This window comes from Gopherus evgoodei, chromosome 2 (genome assembly GCF_007399415.2).
Source record: "Gopherus evgoodei ecotype Sinaloan lineage chromosome 2, rGopEvg1_v1.p, whole genome shotgun sequence".
NCBI classification, from domain to species: Eukaryota; Metazoa; Chordata; order Testudines; family Testudinidae; genus Gopherus; species Gopherus evgoodei.
In genome coordinates, this window is record NC_044323.1 from 194,150,349 (window position 1) to 194,166,226 (window position 15,878).

Here is a 15,878-nt window from a genome sequence, read left to right on the forward strand (position 1 = left end):
AGACCTGTTGGATGAAGAAGGATTTGGCTAAATATCATCTTTTAAGCTTTACCAGTATACGCTCCTCTTTCCTTCCTCTGCCCACATCCAATGCCACAGGATGAGAGGAAGAGAATATGATAGAGGAAATGAAGCCATGTGATTGCCAAAATGCTACCACTAAAACCACCTGTCATTTCCAAGGGAACAAGTTAACAATAGGACACACTTTCCAGTGGGAGAAAAACAAGTAACAGATGTGTCAGAGGGGAAGGAAAGAAAAAACTTGTGCTTTCTCTCAAAAAAACCCAAACCCCTCCACCACTACAGAAACCAAAACCTCCAGTCCAGCAGCCAAAAACCAACTTTCCACTAACAACTATCGATACAACTCTTCCCCAACAGCCCAGTGATATCCTCCTGGCCGTGTCAAAACAAGGCAGATCCATTCCAGATACAGAATCCTCCAACTGCCCCCTGAACAAATTCTGTAGAAATCTCTCATTTTGGTGTGTGTGTAATAAAAAGAAAAAACATTCCAAACCTGCAGTATATATTAAAATAAAAATTAAAGCAATAAAGTTAATATGATTTGATTGAAAACTGCATTTTAAATATATAATTCAATACAAAGCTATGTTTTTCTATTTACCTTATGCTACCACAGAAACACCAATTTGCCACTGAAGCCAGTGTTAGTGAGCTGCCAAATTTTGGTTCTGTTTCCACTAAATGCATGGGCCCCTGACCATAACCATATATGCATTCTGATAGCAATAAATAATTCCAAAGTTGATCCAGATAATAGTGTACAGCAGTGTTTCCCAAATTTGAGATGTCGCTTGTGTAGGGAAAGCCCCTGACGGGCCGGGCCAGTTTGTTTACCTGCTGCCTCCGCAGGTCTGGCTGATCGCAGCTCTGATTGGCCACAGTTCACCGCTACAGGCCAATGGGAGCTGCTGGAAGTGGCGCAGGCCGGAGGCTTTCCCTACACAAGCGGCGTCCCAAGTTTGGGAAACACTGGTGTACAGTAAGCTATCCAAATGTGTAATTAGCAAATAAGAATTATCCTTATTTCGAAGGAATACATTCCAACCAGATATTGAACTCAGCTGGGCTACAAATGAAGCTAGAGAATCTGTTTGTTCTATTAATATGTAAGCAGTGTAGCTGTAGCTGTGTCGATCCCATGGTATTAGAAACACAAGGTGGGTGAGATAATATCTTCTCTGGGTCAACTTCTGTTGGTGAGAGACAAGCTTTCAAGCTTACACACTTCTCTTCTTCTTCAGCTCTGTGTGGCTCAGAAGCTTGTCTCTCACCAACAGAAGTTGATCCAGTAAAAGATATTACCTCATCCACCCTGTTTTTCTATTAATAGTCAATTATGTAAGGCCTAAAAGCAACTCCATGCACAAAAGTTACATGTATTCTACAGGACACATGTTTAACTCTAATTATGCTCAACTACTGATCAGGCCCAGCCCTGCCTAGTTTCTAAAACCAGCTATCAAATACTTCCAGACTAGTACTGCTGTTTCATGTTTCCAGATACTGGCTCTTTAACTGTCCTTTCCTGATTCCTATGATTTATAAATTTTCTTTCCTAATTCAACCAGTAGGTTTAACATTTTGGAAACTACTGCATGGGTCAGAACTTGAAAAGTCATGGCCAGATCATCAGTTGGTGTACATCAGTATATCTCCAGTATCTTCAAAAAGAGCTGCATCAATTTTCACCAGCTGAGGACTGAGCCCTTAATGTGAGGTTAACTCTGAAGAGTGACTCTGTACAGCACTCAATGACTACATTTCAAATGTAATCAGATTGCAAAGTATATATATAAGCTGTCACCAGAGCAAATTCAACCTGAGATTTGAAAGGCAAGCTGCACCTTCTCTGGTTCATGCCTCACCATCAGTAGCAAAGATTCTGGAACTTGATGATTAATCAAAGCATGTGCATAACTTAACAAGTAGTTCTGTTGAGGTCAATGAGATTTAAACACATACTTAAAATTAAGATATATTTAAGAGTTTGGGCTGAATTGGGGGTCTTAAAACATTTTTTTAATGTTCACTGTCCTGTAACAGCATTGGCTCTGTAGCACTGACAGAAGTAAACTTATTTTTATCAGTAAAAGTTAGCAAGTAATACTTGGAAATATATGCAGGGTGCACATCTACAGAATAACAAGGTCCCATTTTTAAAGAGCCATTTTTCTGACCATTTTCACATTGGAAGAAAGATCATTACTGTAGGTCAGGAGAAGGCAAACTTTTTGGCCTGAGGGCCGCATCGTGTTTCGTAAATTGTTAGGGCCAGTTAGGGGTGGGGGTTGTGGCCCAGCCCCCACCTCCTATCTGCGCTCCCCCGGGACTCCTGCCCCATCCAACCCTCCCTGTTCCCTGACGGCTCCTCTGGGACCCATGCTCCTTCCCCTTCCCCACGCTCCCGCTCCCTGTCCCTGACTGCCGCTGGATTACTGCTGCCCCATCCAACCCCTCCTCTTACTCCTGATGGCCTCCCCCAGGACCCTTGCCCCATCCAACCACCCCACTCACTGCCCCCTGCCACCCCATCCAACCCCCCCTCCTTCCTGACTGCCTCCCCGGACCCTTGCCCCCATTCAACTTTGTTTCCCCCCCCGACTACCCCAACCTCTATCCACACCCCCGTCCCCTGACCACCACCCCACACCCCAAACTCCCCTGCCCTCTATCCACCCCCCCTCCCCGCTCCCTGCTTCCTTACTGCTTGGAGCACCAGTGGCTGGCAGCGCTACAGCCGCACCACCTGCAGCACAGAGCACCGGGTCAGGCTGGGCTCTGCAGCTGCACTGCCTCAGGAGCTGACACCTCAGCCGCCCAGAGCATTGCGCCGGCAGTGGAGAGGGAGATGGCAGGAGAGGGGCCAGGGGCTAGCCTCCCAGGCCAGGAGCTCGGCAGCCGAGCAGGTAGGTGGGGGTCATTGCCCAATATCAGGTAGGTAGGTAGGTAGGTAGGTAGAGGTCAATGCGCAATATCAAAGTTCCAAGTTCTTCAGAGTGTATAAAAACTAACTGTATAATTCTGAGATCTGTAGGTCTAAAGGATGCCCAGTTCCAGCTTCTGTGGTTCTCACCCCACTCTCTTCACCTTAGTCTAAAGTCCTCTGGAATCACTTGAAGTTATGAGAATGAACAAATATCTCAAGTGCAACCTTAATTTGGTTTTAAATTAGTAAGGAAATTATCCTATTCTGTTAGTATGCATACAGATCCTGATACTGCACCACTGTCGTCAGTGAAAGCTTTGCCATGATTAAGCACATATTCAGTACACAACTGTCAAACTTTCAACATTTGTTACTTTAAAACCAAATTCTATCAAACAACAACTGCTCCTCATGTCATGTTTAATGTTCAAAATGAAGCTGTTCTAATCAAAGAAAGTTATTTAAAAAAAAACATAGAACATACAATTTTTAAATGCTCATATAACTCAAGAACGTTTGATTAGATTCTTAAGGATATGTCCAAGAAATTAATCTACCACGTTAACTTCAGATTAACAAATTCTTTTGTTTGGGAATTTCATCTGATTAATTAAAAAGGCATTTTAAGGTTACTTGTGACAGTTTGTTATCAATTACGGGATTCTAAAAAGAGTATGTACTGCTCTGAACATCAGTGCAGGGAATCAGTATGCTCAGTAACTCTGGTGGTAATAATAACCTAGCTCTTACATAGTGATTTCATCCTTAGATCTCAACATACTTTACAAAGGAGGCAAAGTACTTTCTTGAATCTGCAAAAGGCACACCTGCATATATCACATCATTACTGCACAGATACGTATATACACACAAAAACCCTGGAAATATGTGTGCGTGTGTGTGTGTATACACACACACATATACATACTATATATAAATTTTCCAATTGTATATTACCTATCTGTAATTTAATAAATTTGACTAGTATACAACGGTGAATAACACTAGTCTTGCAAAAGTTCTGTAGGATCTTTAACAACAGATGCTCAGGATCTCAGTTTAAAAGTCGCATTTGAAAGAGATCATCCAGCAGCCATACTTAAGTACTGGCTCAGTACATACTCAGAAGAAAAAGAGCCACTTACTGAACCTCCATCACCATTTCCGACAGGCTAATCTCACAAATTCTTGCGCTCTTCCTGCAATACTTTCCGTATATATCTATTGCTATGGATGTTGTGTCTGCTGAACTTGAGTAAACAGTCAGTTATTTGGGGTTAGGAAGTCTTGCCCTGATGAAAAGAGGGGAAATATTTCATCTCATAGTTCTTTTTTCAAATTTTTCTATGCCAGTCCAAATAGTAGGATATAGTTCCTCTCTGCCAGTAGATGGAGACAGTACAGCTAAGACTCCCATTAGTGTAATTAAAAGAGACATGCCATTTCCCATTCCTCAGATGAAATTTAGAAAGCAATAATTTTAAGTTAAGATGAAAGGGACAAGCAATTAACTTAATAATTAACCTTAAATCTGTAAGGAATAACAAAGTTCCTTAACTCGATGCTTAATACATTTTTATTTACTTTTCAGAGAGGCATATGCCAACGTTTAAGGGAAGGACTCTGTACTTATACAGAAGAACCTGAAGAAAGCATAGTTACAGGGATTAAATTTCTCCCTGCCTTTTCATTTTTCTGTACTAAGTCCCGATACTCAGGTCTTTCAAAAACAGTACCCAAGGAGCAAATTAGCATCTCACAGTATCAGATGAGGCCTGAATGTTCAATGTATAGTATGTGGCAAAGGTCTATATTGACATCCAGGAGCTCCTTTGCATATTTTCAGTAAAAATACCTCAGTGCTTTCTAACCAATCATTCCTTTCCATGGAATCATGTATCCAACAGAATGGGATTCAACAGAATCTGGAACCTCTTTGCCACTGAAATAAGATTCTCTTAACTAGCTCCTTAACCTGGACAAAGTTGATCCGGATGACACTTGTCTCAGCATGAATCCATCATGCCAAATGAGCACCCTCTAAACTCCTAAAGTACTTCATCCTAAGTAAATTTAGAGGTCTCTCCTGATGTCCCTACTGTAACATGACTTCCTTACTATTCTTTACACTAATAAATAGTGAAAATGTGATTTCTTGGTTCAAATGGAATGAAGACAGGCATTGTTCTCAGCACCTCTGGTATTATCTGACACACATATACATCTTTATTTGCAACAAATTAACCCTTACAATGGAGCCTGTATTAGAAGAACCATATAAGGGTCGGTCTCACCATCCATCTTTGGGCAATATTTTGACAATTTTGTTTTTGCCAGCGACCTTTGTCACTGAGGCACTGCCTCTCCAAGTAAACCACAGGCCTAGCATTAGTGGTTAGACCCTACGACTCCAATGCATCAAAGGTGCATTCCTTAGTGTTAAAAAAACAAAAACTTCACAAATAACCAGAGAAACAATATGAGTCACACTGACAACTTTAGCAGTCTCTGTTTACCAATTCCACCTACCAGTAGGCAGCAGAAATAGCTATAGTGGCCTCATATGGAGCGCACTGAAGAGACTACTTACTTGCTCAATGCCTTTAATCCCAGCACCTGAAGGTACCTTCAAATAATAACAGCTGAGATGGGGTTCCAGAAGTATTATTTTTATCCATAAACAAAAATACTCTCCCTTAATTTGAGATGAAGTGGGCCCCTGAGGAAACTAAACACTGTGTGGGGTAGAGGGAAGTCTTCTTCCTGTTCATAATCAATCCATATTATATTAGGCAGATCAAATGCTGATACATGTAGTACTAGCTACTGACTGATTTGACTCTGAAAAGACTGTCTTTGAAGTACAGATGAACATATAGTCCCTACTCCTCCAAGTGCTGCTCTGAGGATTATCGTTATGTTGGTAAAAGGGCCTCAGGGCCCTATCTAAACTTAACAGAAGACTTTAGTATTGGAAGTAATGCTCCAAAATGGAGAATTGGAGAACACAGAGCTGGCCCCCATCCCAAAGAGGAAAAAAATTGTTGAAAACATTTTACTCCAATAATTTCTTAATTTGGAAGTTTTCACTGGCTCAATAGCTGGCTGCAAAACAGCAAAAACATTTTAAGAAGATTTTTCCCTTTCTAAATTGTGAAATTTTGAAGAATTTTGACCAAATCTAGGACATACTGATGAGCTGAAAATGGAAATGGGAGTGTGCAAGTGTGCCTGTTGCAGATGCAAGAAACATAGTCTTACCTCCCTTCTAAAGTATTCTGAGATCTATGAATGAAAATCACTAGGTAATATTACCACCTGAAATGCAATGGTCTTACTGATTCCATGCAGAAGATTTTAACATTGCAGGGAAGAAGTTTACACTTTTCAATTCTAGTAGTGAGCAAAGAGACTTGTTCTTTTGTGAACTCTCCAAATACCATGCCTTCTTTGTTCTTGTGGTACTGCTCTAAAAACCTTGATTCATCCAATGGTCCCAAATTGTTCAAAGTTCTGACCATTTTGGCCTGATTAACAGAGGGGGAACAAACAAATTAATTAAAGCGTCTGGGATAAGTCTGAATGTTCCTTTCTGCTATAGTTTTTAGAACCCATTAATCTATATTGGTATTGGATCATGCACACTGTGAAGTTCTCTTTTCATCCTATGCTTGTGATTTGAGCATGAGTGCATCCATAAATATCAGGCTGATTGCTTGAAAAATATAGCGTGGCTCTAGATTATGTCTTAATTTTTACTTTTCACTGCCAAAAAACATGTTAAAATTGCTGTTCCTGGCAAACTATCTTTTAGATTCTTTTTCTACATGATCTGTCCTTGAGTCCCCAACTCTGTTCCTCTTTAATTGAGAGGAATATAACTTTTCTAGAAGACTGTCCTGAAGTTGTCATTCTTGCAAGGATTCCTGGATTTTTTTCCACTTTTTCCCAAAATGAAGCCTAGGTAGAGTGAACAATCTCGTGTTGGTTTGGTTTGCAAACAGTTAGTTTAAAGCACAAGCAGCTCTTTGATGATATGGAAGTAATCAGGAACAAGAAGTCTCCTTGATGCTGTCGTAGGTTGCACCTGCCCATTAACACTTCTTAAACAGATGCAGAAAGCTAACACCTCCAGCAGAGGGAGAAGGGGTAGAACATGTCTTCTCTGAGCTTAACGCCCAGCTCCATCTTTGATGTAGACAACTACGCACTTACTTTCTGGATGAGCCAATCAAAGGTATAGCAGGGGAGCAGCAGTTGGAACCACGTATATTGCAATGGAAAAAAAAAGGCATAAACTTTTTTGCTTCTTTATGAAGTATAAAGATTTTAATTTGTTTAAGATTTTTTTCTGCTTGCCACATTACAAATATCAGGCTTTGTCTAGCCACTCATTGCTCAGTAAATATTGTAAAGAGAGCTATATATGTACCTAGAAAAGTTCCAAGTCAAAATTACACTAGGATGGAGTTAAGCTTGAGAGCACATTATAGTAATTTAGGGTAAAATGCATTACAGAAATGTTAAGTATCAGAGGGGTAGCCGTGTTAGTCTGGATCTGTAAAAGCAGCAAAGAGTCCTGTGGCACCTTACACACTAACAGACGTATTGGAGCATGAGCTTTCGTGGGTGAATCCCCACTTTGTCGGAAGCTCACGATGAAAGTTCATGCTCCAATACGTCTATTAGTCTATAAGGTGCCACAGGACTCTTTGCTGCTTTTACAGAAATGTTGTAATTATCCCAGGAAATTCAGAGTTAAGATTAAATTTTAAAAGAATCCAACCTCGTAAAAGTTTGGAAATGTACAGTTAGGACACCCAAATAATCTTAACTCTGCCCTGTAGGGATGTCATAAAGGGGCAAAAATAAAATCTCTCATATGTCTTTAAAAATCAGTTTTATCTAGTCTGAGACTACAAACACCAAAAGTGACATGATGACAATCATATGTTTGTTATATGGAGTTACTACAGAGCAGCTTTTCTAATGTAGACTAGGCCTATATCACTTAACTCTCTATTTCCATCTTTTAAATAGCCATTTGATGAAAAGAATAACAGGTAACATATACCATGTATGAGTATACACAGACACCCAGTTTTATTATGTTTCCTGTATTTCTTTTGCCACTAACCTATTCAAATATCTCAGTTGAAAGAGCTGTATGAGATTTCCACTGAAGCAGGTAACACATTCCATTTAGAATACTTGTGTGGTAGCTTGAAAGAGTTTCCAAGTAAAAAACCAAAATGTTCAAAACACATTTAAAGAGCAATGGCAAATTAATAAAAATAAAAGCATTCTGATGACACCTGGTGGCCATTTTCACAGGAAGCCTAATATTCCATTGCACTTCACCTATAAAGGAGCATTTCAAAAAGTAATATATTGCTATTTTCCATATTTATTGAGCAAATACTTTCACTAAAATAAAAGCTGATGAACATATGTATCAAAATATGTAAATACATATTTTAGGCAACAATTGTGGCCATCTTATTCTAAATGGTCAATTTTTTTTCAACAATTAATCCACTTGTATTTTATTGTTATTTAATATGTTTTAATTCAGCTCTATAAGTTATCTGACCCACAAAATTTGCTTTCATTCTTGATTTCTCAGCCTAACTCAAAAAATGGGAGGATCGTGATTGGAGGAGATGGCCACCTTACTTTTTAATATACTTGGAAATTTTTAAACATGTGTTGCATCCTCTTTTATCCAATAGAAGAGATGCTCTTTCAAATTTTTGCCCAAAGAACACATATTAGTTCCTTTAAAGACTTCAGTAAAACAGAAACAGCAGCCTTCAGTTCTCCGTAATCCTTATACTTCTTTCCAACAGGTCCTGCTTTAACAAACACAATTAGTACTACTCACTAGGATCCAGTAAAAAGAACAAGGATACACATTTGGGATACACATTTGATAGATCGTTGGCATGCAGTGCAAGAGAAGCACACCAAACCACGACATTTCTCATTGATTATTTCTCACAGTAGATGCAAGAAGTCACTTTAATCCTCTCATCTCCCTTGCAGCAGAGAATTGCTTCCTTGTAATCTCAGACGATTGTGACCAAGATTTAAACTATTGATGGCTGTGTGCAAAGCTTGACTTCCCCCATAATGGCCTGCTTACTTTCAAAGTTCCAGTGAACAAACCCTTGTTTCATTCCAAGTCACCAAACATCTGGTAAAGTTATCTGGTTTTGTACTGTAAAAAGTTCAAAATTTTACAACTGAAATCTGGTATGATATTCGCCAGGTTCTATGTTGACAGGTAGGAAACAGTAACAGTCTCTCTTTCCCAGGCAAAATTGTTTTAATGTGCTAATATTTGTGTCTCAGTCAGCCACTAAAACTTAGGTATTCCCCGTTTTTAGCAAAGTATTTAAGCATGTGCCTAATTTCAAAAGAGATTACTCATATGCCTAAAGTTAAGCATGCTTGACTGCCTTGCTGAATCAGGAACTCAATCAGCAATTAAAACTCTCATTACCCCGGCGGGAAATATGCATGCACTACAGTTGCAGGACCAGGTGTGTTGAGAACAAACACCATTCTTTATTAACCGGAAAAAACATGAAATGAGGCAGCTTCATTTTGTTATCCAAAACAATCAACTTCTTTCTTACCACCTTTCTGTAAATAATTGGGAATTCAGTACTAAATCTTTTCATTATTTTTCAAGTGCACTACGTAATAGCGACATAATACACCTCTACCCCAATATAACGCTATCCTCGGGAACCAAAAAATCTTACCGCATTATAGGTGAAACTGCGTTATATTGAACTTGCTTTGATCCACCGGACTGCACAGACCTCTCTCCCCCTCCACCCCCCGGAGTGCTGCTTTACCACATTATATCCAAATTTGTGTTATATCGGGTTGCATTATATCGGGGTAAAGGTGTATTACAGTATTTATATACCTCAACTAACAGCTTATCACCAAATTATCTCCCCAGTACATAACCAAAGAACCAAGCAAAGATCAAGGCAAAAAGAATCCTCTGCCCCAAGTCACAGAGTGGCTATTTCAGCATAAGGTTGGCGTGTCCACCAAACAGGGAGAAAGAGCTGATGGATCCATGTACCTGTGAATCCACTAGCCTTGCCCCTGTCTCTCCCCTGGTCTGTCCCTCACCCAGAATCCCCACTATGCAGCAGTATGTACGGAGTCCAGCGAACTGGGCACCCTGGAATATGAAAAATGCCCTTAGTAGTCATATATTAGTTTTTCTGTGTACAGAATTGTCCAAGGATAGGTCTGGATCTGTCCCCTATTCCATGCATGGTGTATTTTTATTTCCACTACCTACCACTCTGTTTCCAGGGGAAATGTTAGCAAAGGACGAATATTAAAAATGTTTCTTATACGATGGCAACCAATGGGTTAAAATGAACCTTGAACAATTCTACTTTCTTATTTACTTGGTGAGAGCAATATTTTCTGATGGGCAAGTAAAATATACAGCTTTTTCAATATCATCTCTAAAGTAATGGTGGTCAAGTAGATTGCATTCTGAGCAGGGTAGATAAAAATCAATGATTTTTTTAAAATAGAATTAAAAAATTGCATTTTTTTATTTAAATCGGATTTTTTTGATAAAATGTTTTCTGAGGAAAGAACCTATCTAAAGATAGTTTTAATTAAGATACATTATAGCTAAAAGATATCTCATCATAGAATAGAGATTATGCATTCTAATCATATAGTGTAAGACAATATATTCATGTAATGTTTAAGAAAAGTTTTGTAAATGAGTTTCAATAGTTCATGGATTAGGGACCTAATCTTATGGGATCCAGGGATTTCTGTACAGATTATTTAGGTTAATCTTCCTATCTACCAAATGGGACTCAGTGCTCAGTCTAGAAGACACCATCAGAGATGCTTAGTTTTACAGCTCTCAAACAGTGGATTTGTGTCTCCAGAGATAACATGCTTGTTAACTGCAAAAATGTTTTAAAATAAATAAATAAAATAATAGAGAGAGGTGAGAAATAACAGACTCCAACCCTATTGTCCCTGTACAAATTTGTGTACACAGAGTTAATCCCTTACCTCTCTCTAAAAGTGCAAAGTTTCAAAAAGTTCAATGAATAGAAGATTGTTGGGGGCAGAATAGATCTGGACAAGGAGAAGAAGTTGAGATAAATGTGAGAGGGGAGGGACAGGCAGTAGAAACAAAAAGTGAAACTGTTTGAGAAGCATATTCCAGTCTTGAGGTCTTTCTGAGTGTAGCCTTCATTGATTTGAGATCTACCATACCATTCTCTCACTAGAAGGGCAAACCTATAATGGCAGCAGGCCGTAAAAGAGACCCAGTTTGGGAATAAGAACCATTCAAGAAATATATGTTTTCTAATGATATTTTAAAGAAAAAGTCACACCAGTGAACTGGTGGAAGTCTTTTAAACACTTGGATTCAGAGACTGTTGATGTGATAATCTCACTTTTAACAGCAGGAGCTTCTTCTGCCAATGTAGAAAGAATATTTTCTTCCTTTGGACTAATTAATTCCAAATTGAGAAATTGTTTGGGACTTGAAAAAGCAGGAGAGCTTGTTTTTCTTTTCCAGATTATGAATAAACAGGAAAATGAAAGTGAAGATGACTGAGTTAGCTGCTTGACCTGGCTAACATAGTCAATTTAATTTTTATTTTTGTTTTTTTTTAAATATTTCATTTAACTATTTTAGTTAAAAACAATGTTAACAAAACAAACCTAATTTTAAAAAATTGACTGTTTATCTACATTCAAAGATTCATATACTTGTTTTGCTAAAATAGTATATGTTTGCTGTTGAAAAAAAAATCCAGAATATGTAACGTTGTTGTTTTAGTTAAATAAAAAACAATTAAATGTCTGTCTGGTGATGTTCTCCTCCTTATACAGCATGGCAAGAAAATCCTCCAAATGTTAAAAATTAACCTGTTGAATTGGAGATAATTCCCCTCCTATTGACTTCATAAATATCTGCTTCAATTACCTTTGGTAAATGAAATAACCAATCATTCATTTTCTGATATAGCTGTAAAGCTAATCTGAAAAGTTTTCAAAATAAATCACTTCTTAAAAATGTATAGTGTGTACCTTTTAAAAATAAAACCTACATCTATCTCTGAGTATCTCTGTATTAAGGTTATAAAAACCAACAAGAATGCACTTTTATGTAGAAATCCATAATTAAATCGAGTCTTCCTGATTAGTGATTTAAATCAATTTGATTTAAATCAAACCTACTCTAATTCTGAGCTACATAAGCATAAGACGATATTTGCTCCTACAGAAAATGTGTTGCACACACTACTGGTTAGATCATCACTAACCCCACACACCCATGCAAAGGAGCAAGAGGGCATAAACCCTCCTCCCCTTATTTTCTTCCATGCTACCCATATTACAAGTTGCAACATGGGAGAGCAAGCAAGTTCTGCAGAATTGCTGCTTTCCTATCTGGCACAGGAAGGCAGGAAAAGATGGAGTCTTGGCTCTGCCCCCTTAGTATACCAGTCAGTACAGCTGCACCAGCCCCCTAGATATAGAGCCAGAGCAGCTTACTTCCTCCTTGGAGCCCTGGGGAGACTGGGAGGCTGATTGTGACTCTGACTGTCATAACCTGCTTACTGAGGAAGAGCTACTATGCACTACCGCTTGCTCAGCACACATCATAAAGTATCTAACCCTATGTTAGACTCATTAACACAGGAATTTCCTTTCATTAAATTCTATGAAAATACTTTACCCAGTGCTACAGTATACTAAACTATAGCCCACAAATTCTGGACTACCTTGGCTTCAAAAAGTTTTGTTTACAAAAGAGTTTAAAAGGGAAACTTAATATTAAATTTAATATCTGTATATTTTCAAAGCCGCTTAAATTTCACCATATCATGTATCTGTAAATAGTATTTTCCTTAATGCTATAACTCATATTTTCACTTTCTATTAAATCCAATCCTTCAACTGCTAATTCACTATTTAAATACTACCTTTGTTGTCATATCTAGTGTTCTTCAATCTCATATACCTAACTGCCTCATTTTTAACCTATGTCAGAAAAGGAATATATTTTAAGTTAATGCACTGTATTTATATTGTACATTTTTAAAAAACAGTAAAATATTCTCTTGTAGCTTTTATACCAAGTTTTCTAAGCATGATAACATCCGACGCGAACATATATTTTCCTATCATACTAGAAAACATAAGATTACATCAGAGACTTTTGTAAAGCATTTGCTATCGTATAAATAGCTGACAATACAAATATGTACAGAATCTTATCAGATTGATCGCTTCACTTTACTTGGCCAATTCACCCAGTGAACTAGGTGATCAAAATATTGTTAAAGGCATTTTAAACTCAATTTAATAAAACAATATGCCATTAGCTATAAATACTGGCCACAGTGTTCACAACTGGGTACCTAGCATTAGTGTCTAATTCCATATTTAGAGACAACCTAAACAAAAGTGGTCTGAATTTCAAAAGAGCTGAAAACCCACAAATCCCATTGAAGTCAATGGGTGCTGAACCTTTGAAAATCAGGCCACTTTTATTTAGATTTTAAATATGGCTTCTGGAACCTAAATTCAGGGACCGAGATTGAAATATCTGGCCCCAGAATTTAGCATCACAATTAACAAAATGATCTAGGAAACAAAGGAGATATAGCCCTTTAAAAAAAAATTTAAAAAGTAAGCTGATTTAATTATAAAAGCTCAACAACAAAGGCAATTGGCCAGCTACATTAATAACTCTTTCTCCAAAGAAATGTATTAATTTTAAAGAAAAAATTAATAGCTATAGTAGGCTAACCATATTTTTAAATAACTTGCAGATTTAAAAAGTGTCTCATTGTAAAAGAAAAAAAAAAGGGTCCCTGAATAAAGGTAGCAAATGCACAAATTCAATGCCATTAAAAGGCAGACACATGAGATCCCATGTATCTTGTGCCATTTGTAAAAAGATTGTTTTATTATCAGTGTAACTAATCACAATGAAGCCATCTCTTACAACCAAAGACATTATAATGAATTTTCTTTACAGCTACAGAGAAATGGGATTTGCTGTTCCATATCAAACTAGTACAGGCTGTATAAATTCTGCTTCATATTTATTATTAAATGTAATTTTTATCTATAAAATCAGCCATGAAATATTAAAAACTGAAACAACAGAATTTATATCCTTTACTTAATTTAGTTTAAACGGTCTATTCACTAAAAAGAGGGAAAAAAGGTTACATATGTATTATGGTACCCCCGCCCCTTCTCCCCCCAGTATTTCCATTATAAACCCCCTAGTTTCAGGAATTTATAACTCAGCTGTAAAAATTCACTCCATACTGAGAGTTGGTATACTTTTCTTTTAACAATTTTTTAAAAAATAAATCTGTTTTAGAAGGAAGACAAGGAAGAAGTGCAGAGAGGGAGGGAAGAAGAAGGGCAATCAGACTAAAAACTTTAATGCTTATCCACTTAAGTCAGTAATTAAAGGCCATATACTGCCCTCACTCTGTCTGCACAATTGCTCTTGACATAAATGAGACTTGTACATGAGGACTGAAGACAGCACAGTATTTTGCCCTAAATAACATAAACGCAATAGAGAAGTCTAGTGTTAGTACCAATTATCTCTGGAAATTTAAGTCACCTGTTTATCCACAGAATAGATAAAATACAGGAAGCAGCAGTTCATATTTCCCTACATAACTTCCCACTAACTGTGCCTCAGTCTTGTTCCAGTGAGGTTTTACCTGTAGCAAGCGGTAAGGGGGTAATTCAGTTCCCATGTCCATTTAACCCTTGTTCTCTGTGCTAAGCCTGTCAAGACAGGCACCATTATTATAAAACAAACAGTTACCTACCTTTCATAACTGTTGTTCTTCGAATTAGGTGTGTGTGTGCCACGTGCACAGTAGCTGGAAGGCTTTTCCCCTAACAGTACCCATTGGATACTCCATGATGCCGTACATCGGGCCCCGCCGCCACTTCAGTTCCTTCTTGCCACTTTTAGGCAATTCCTGGCTGTGGTGGTAGGGAATTGTCTGAGACCTTGTGTGATGTTGCAAGGGGTCTGAAAACACGACTGTGGCAGAAACACTCTCTCCTGTTTTGAGTCCAATACTAACCCTATGAACTCTATCTGTTGAACGGGGGACAGGGTTGACTTCTGCATATTCAATAGAAGGCCCAGGTCATCGAAAGCTGCTGTTATCAGGCTCACATGCCCCTCCACTTGCACTTTGGAGAGGCCCTTGATCAGTCAGTTATTGAGGTATGGGAACATCTGCATCTGGCACTTCTGCAAAGAAGTGGTCACAACTGCCATGCATTTGGGGAACACTCGAGGTGCCACTGACAGGCCGAAGGGGAGGACTGTGAACTGATAGTGGTTGGGGTTCACCACAAAACTGAGGTATCTTCTGTGAGACATATGTTATCAAAATATGAAAATAAGCATCCTTCAAGTTGAGGGCAGCATACCAGTCCCCCAGATCCAGGGAAGGGATGATGGAGGCCAAAGACCATGCAGAACTCCAGTTTCTTCATGAACTTGTTGAGGTCTTGCAAGTCTAGGATGGGCCTGAGGCCGCCTTTGGCTTTTGGTATTAGGAAATATCGGGAATAAAAACCCCTGTCCTTCAATTCCTGAGGGAACTCTTCCACTGCCCCCACATTTAGGAGCATGTACACGTCCTGCATTAGAAGCTACTCGTGAGAGGGTACCAGAAGAGGAACGGGGAAGGGGGCTGGAAGGGAGGGAGGGAATTAAATTGGAGAGAGTATCCCAGTTTTACCAGCCTGCTGACGTCATTTGGGCTCACACAGGGTAGAAATGGGATAGTTAGCATGAAAAGGAGGGAATGGTTGGATCCAGTGCTTGAACTGCTGCATCGCC

The 15,878-nt window shown here is 38.6% G+C and overlaps 1 protein-coding gene across 4 annotated transcripts in view; it reads right to left on the reverse strand.

The window, feature by feature from the left end:
• Positions 1-15,878, reverse strand: part of ZNF407 (zinc finger protein 407) — a 476,529-nt gene that overhangs the window by 434,966 nt on the left and 25,685 nt on the right. The window lies entirely within an intron of this gene.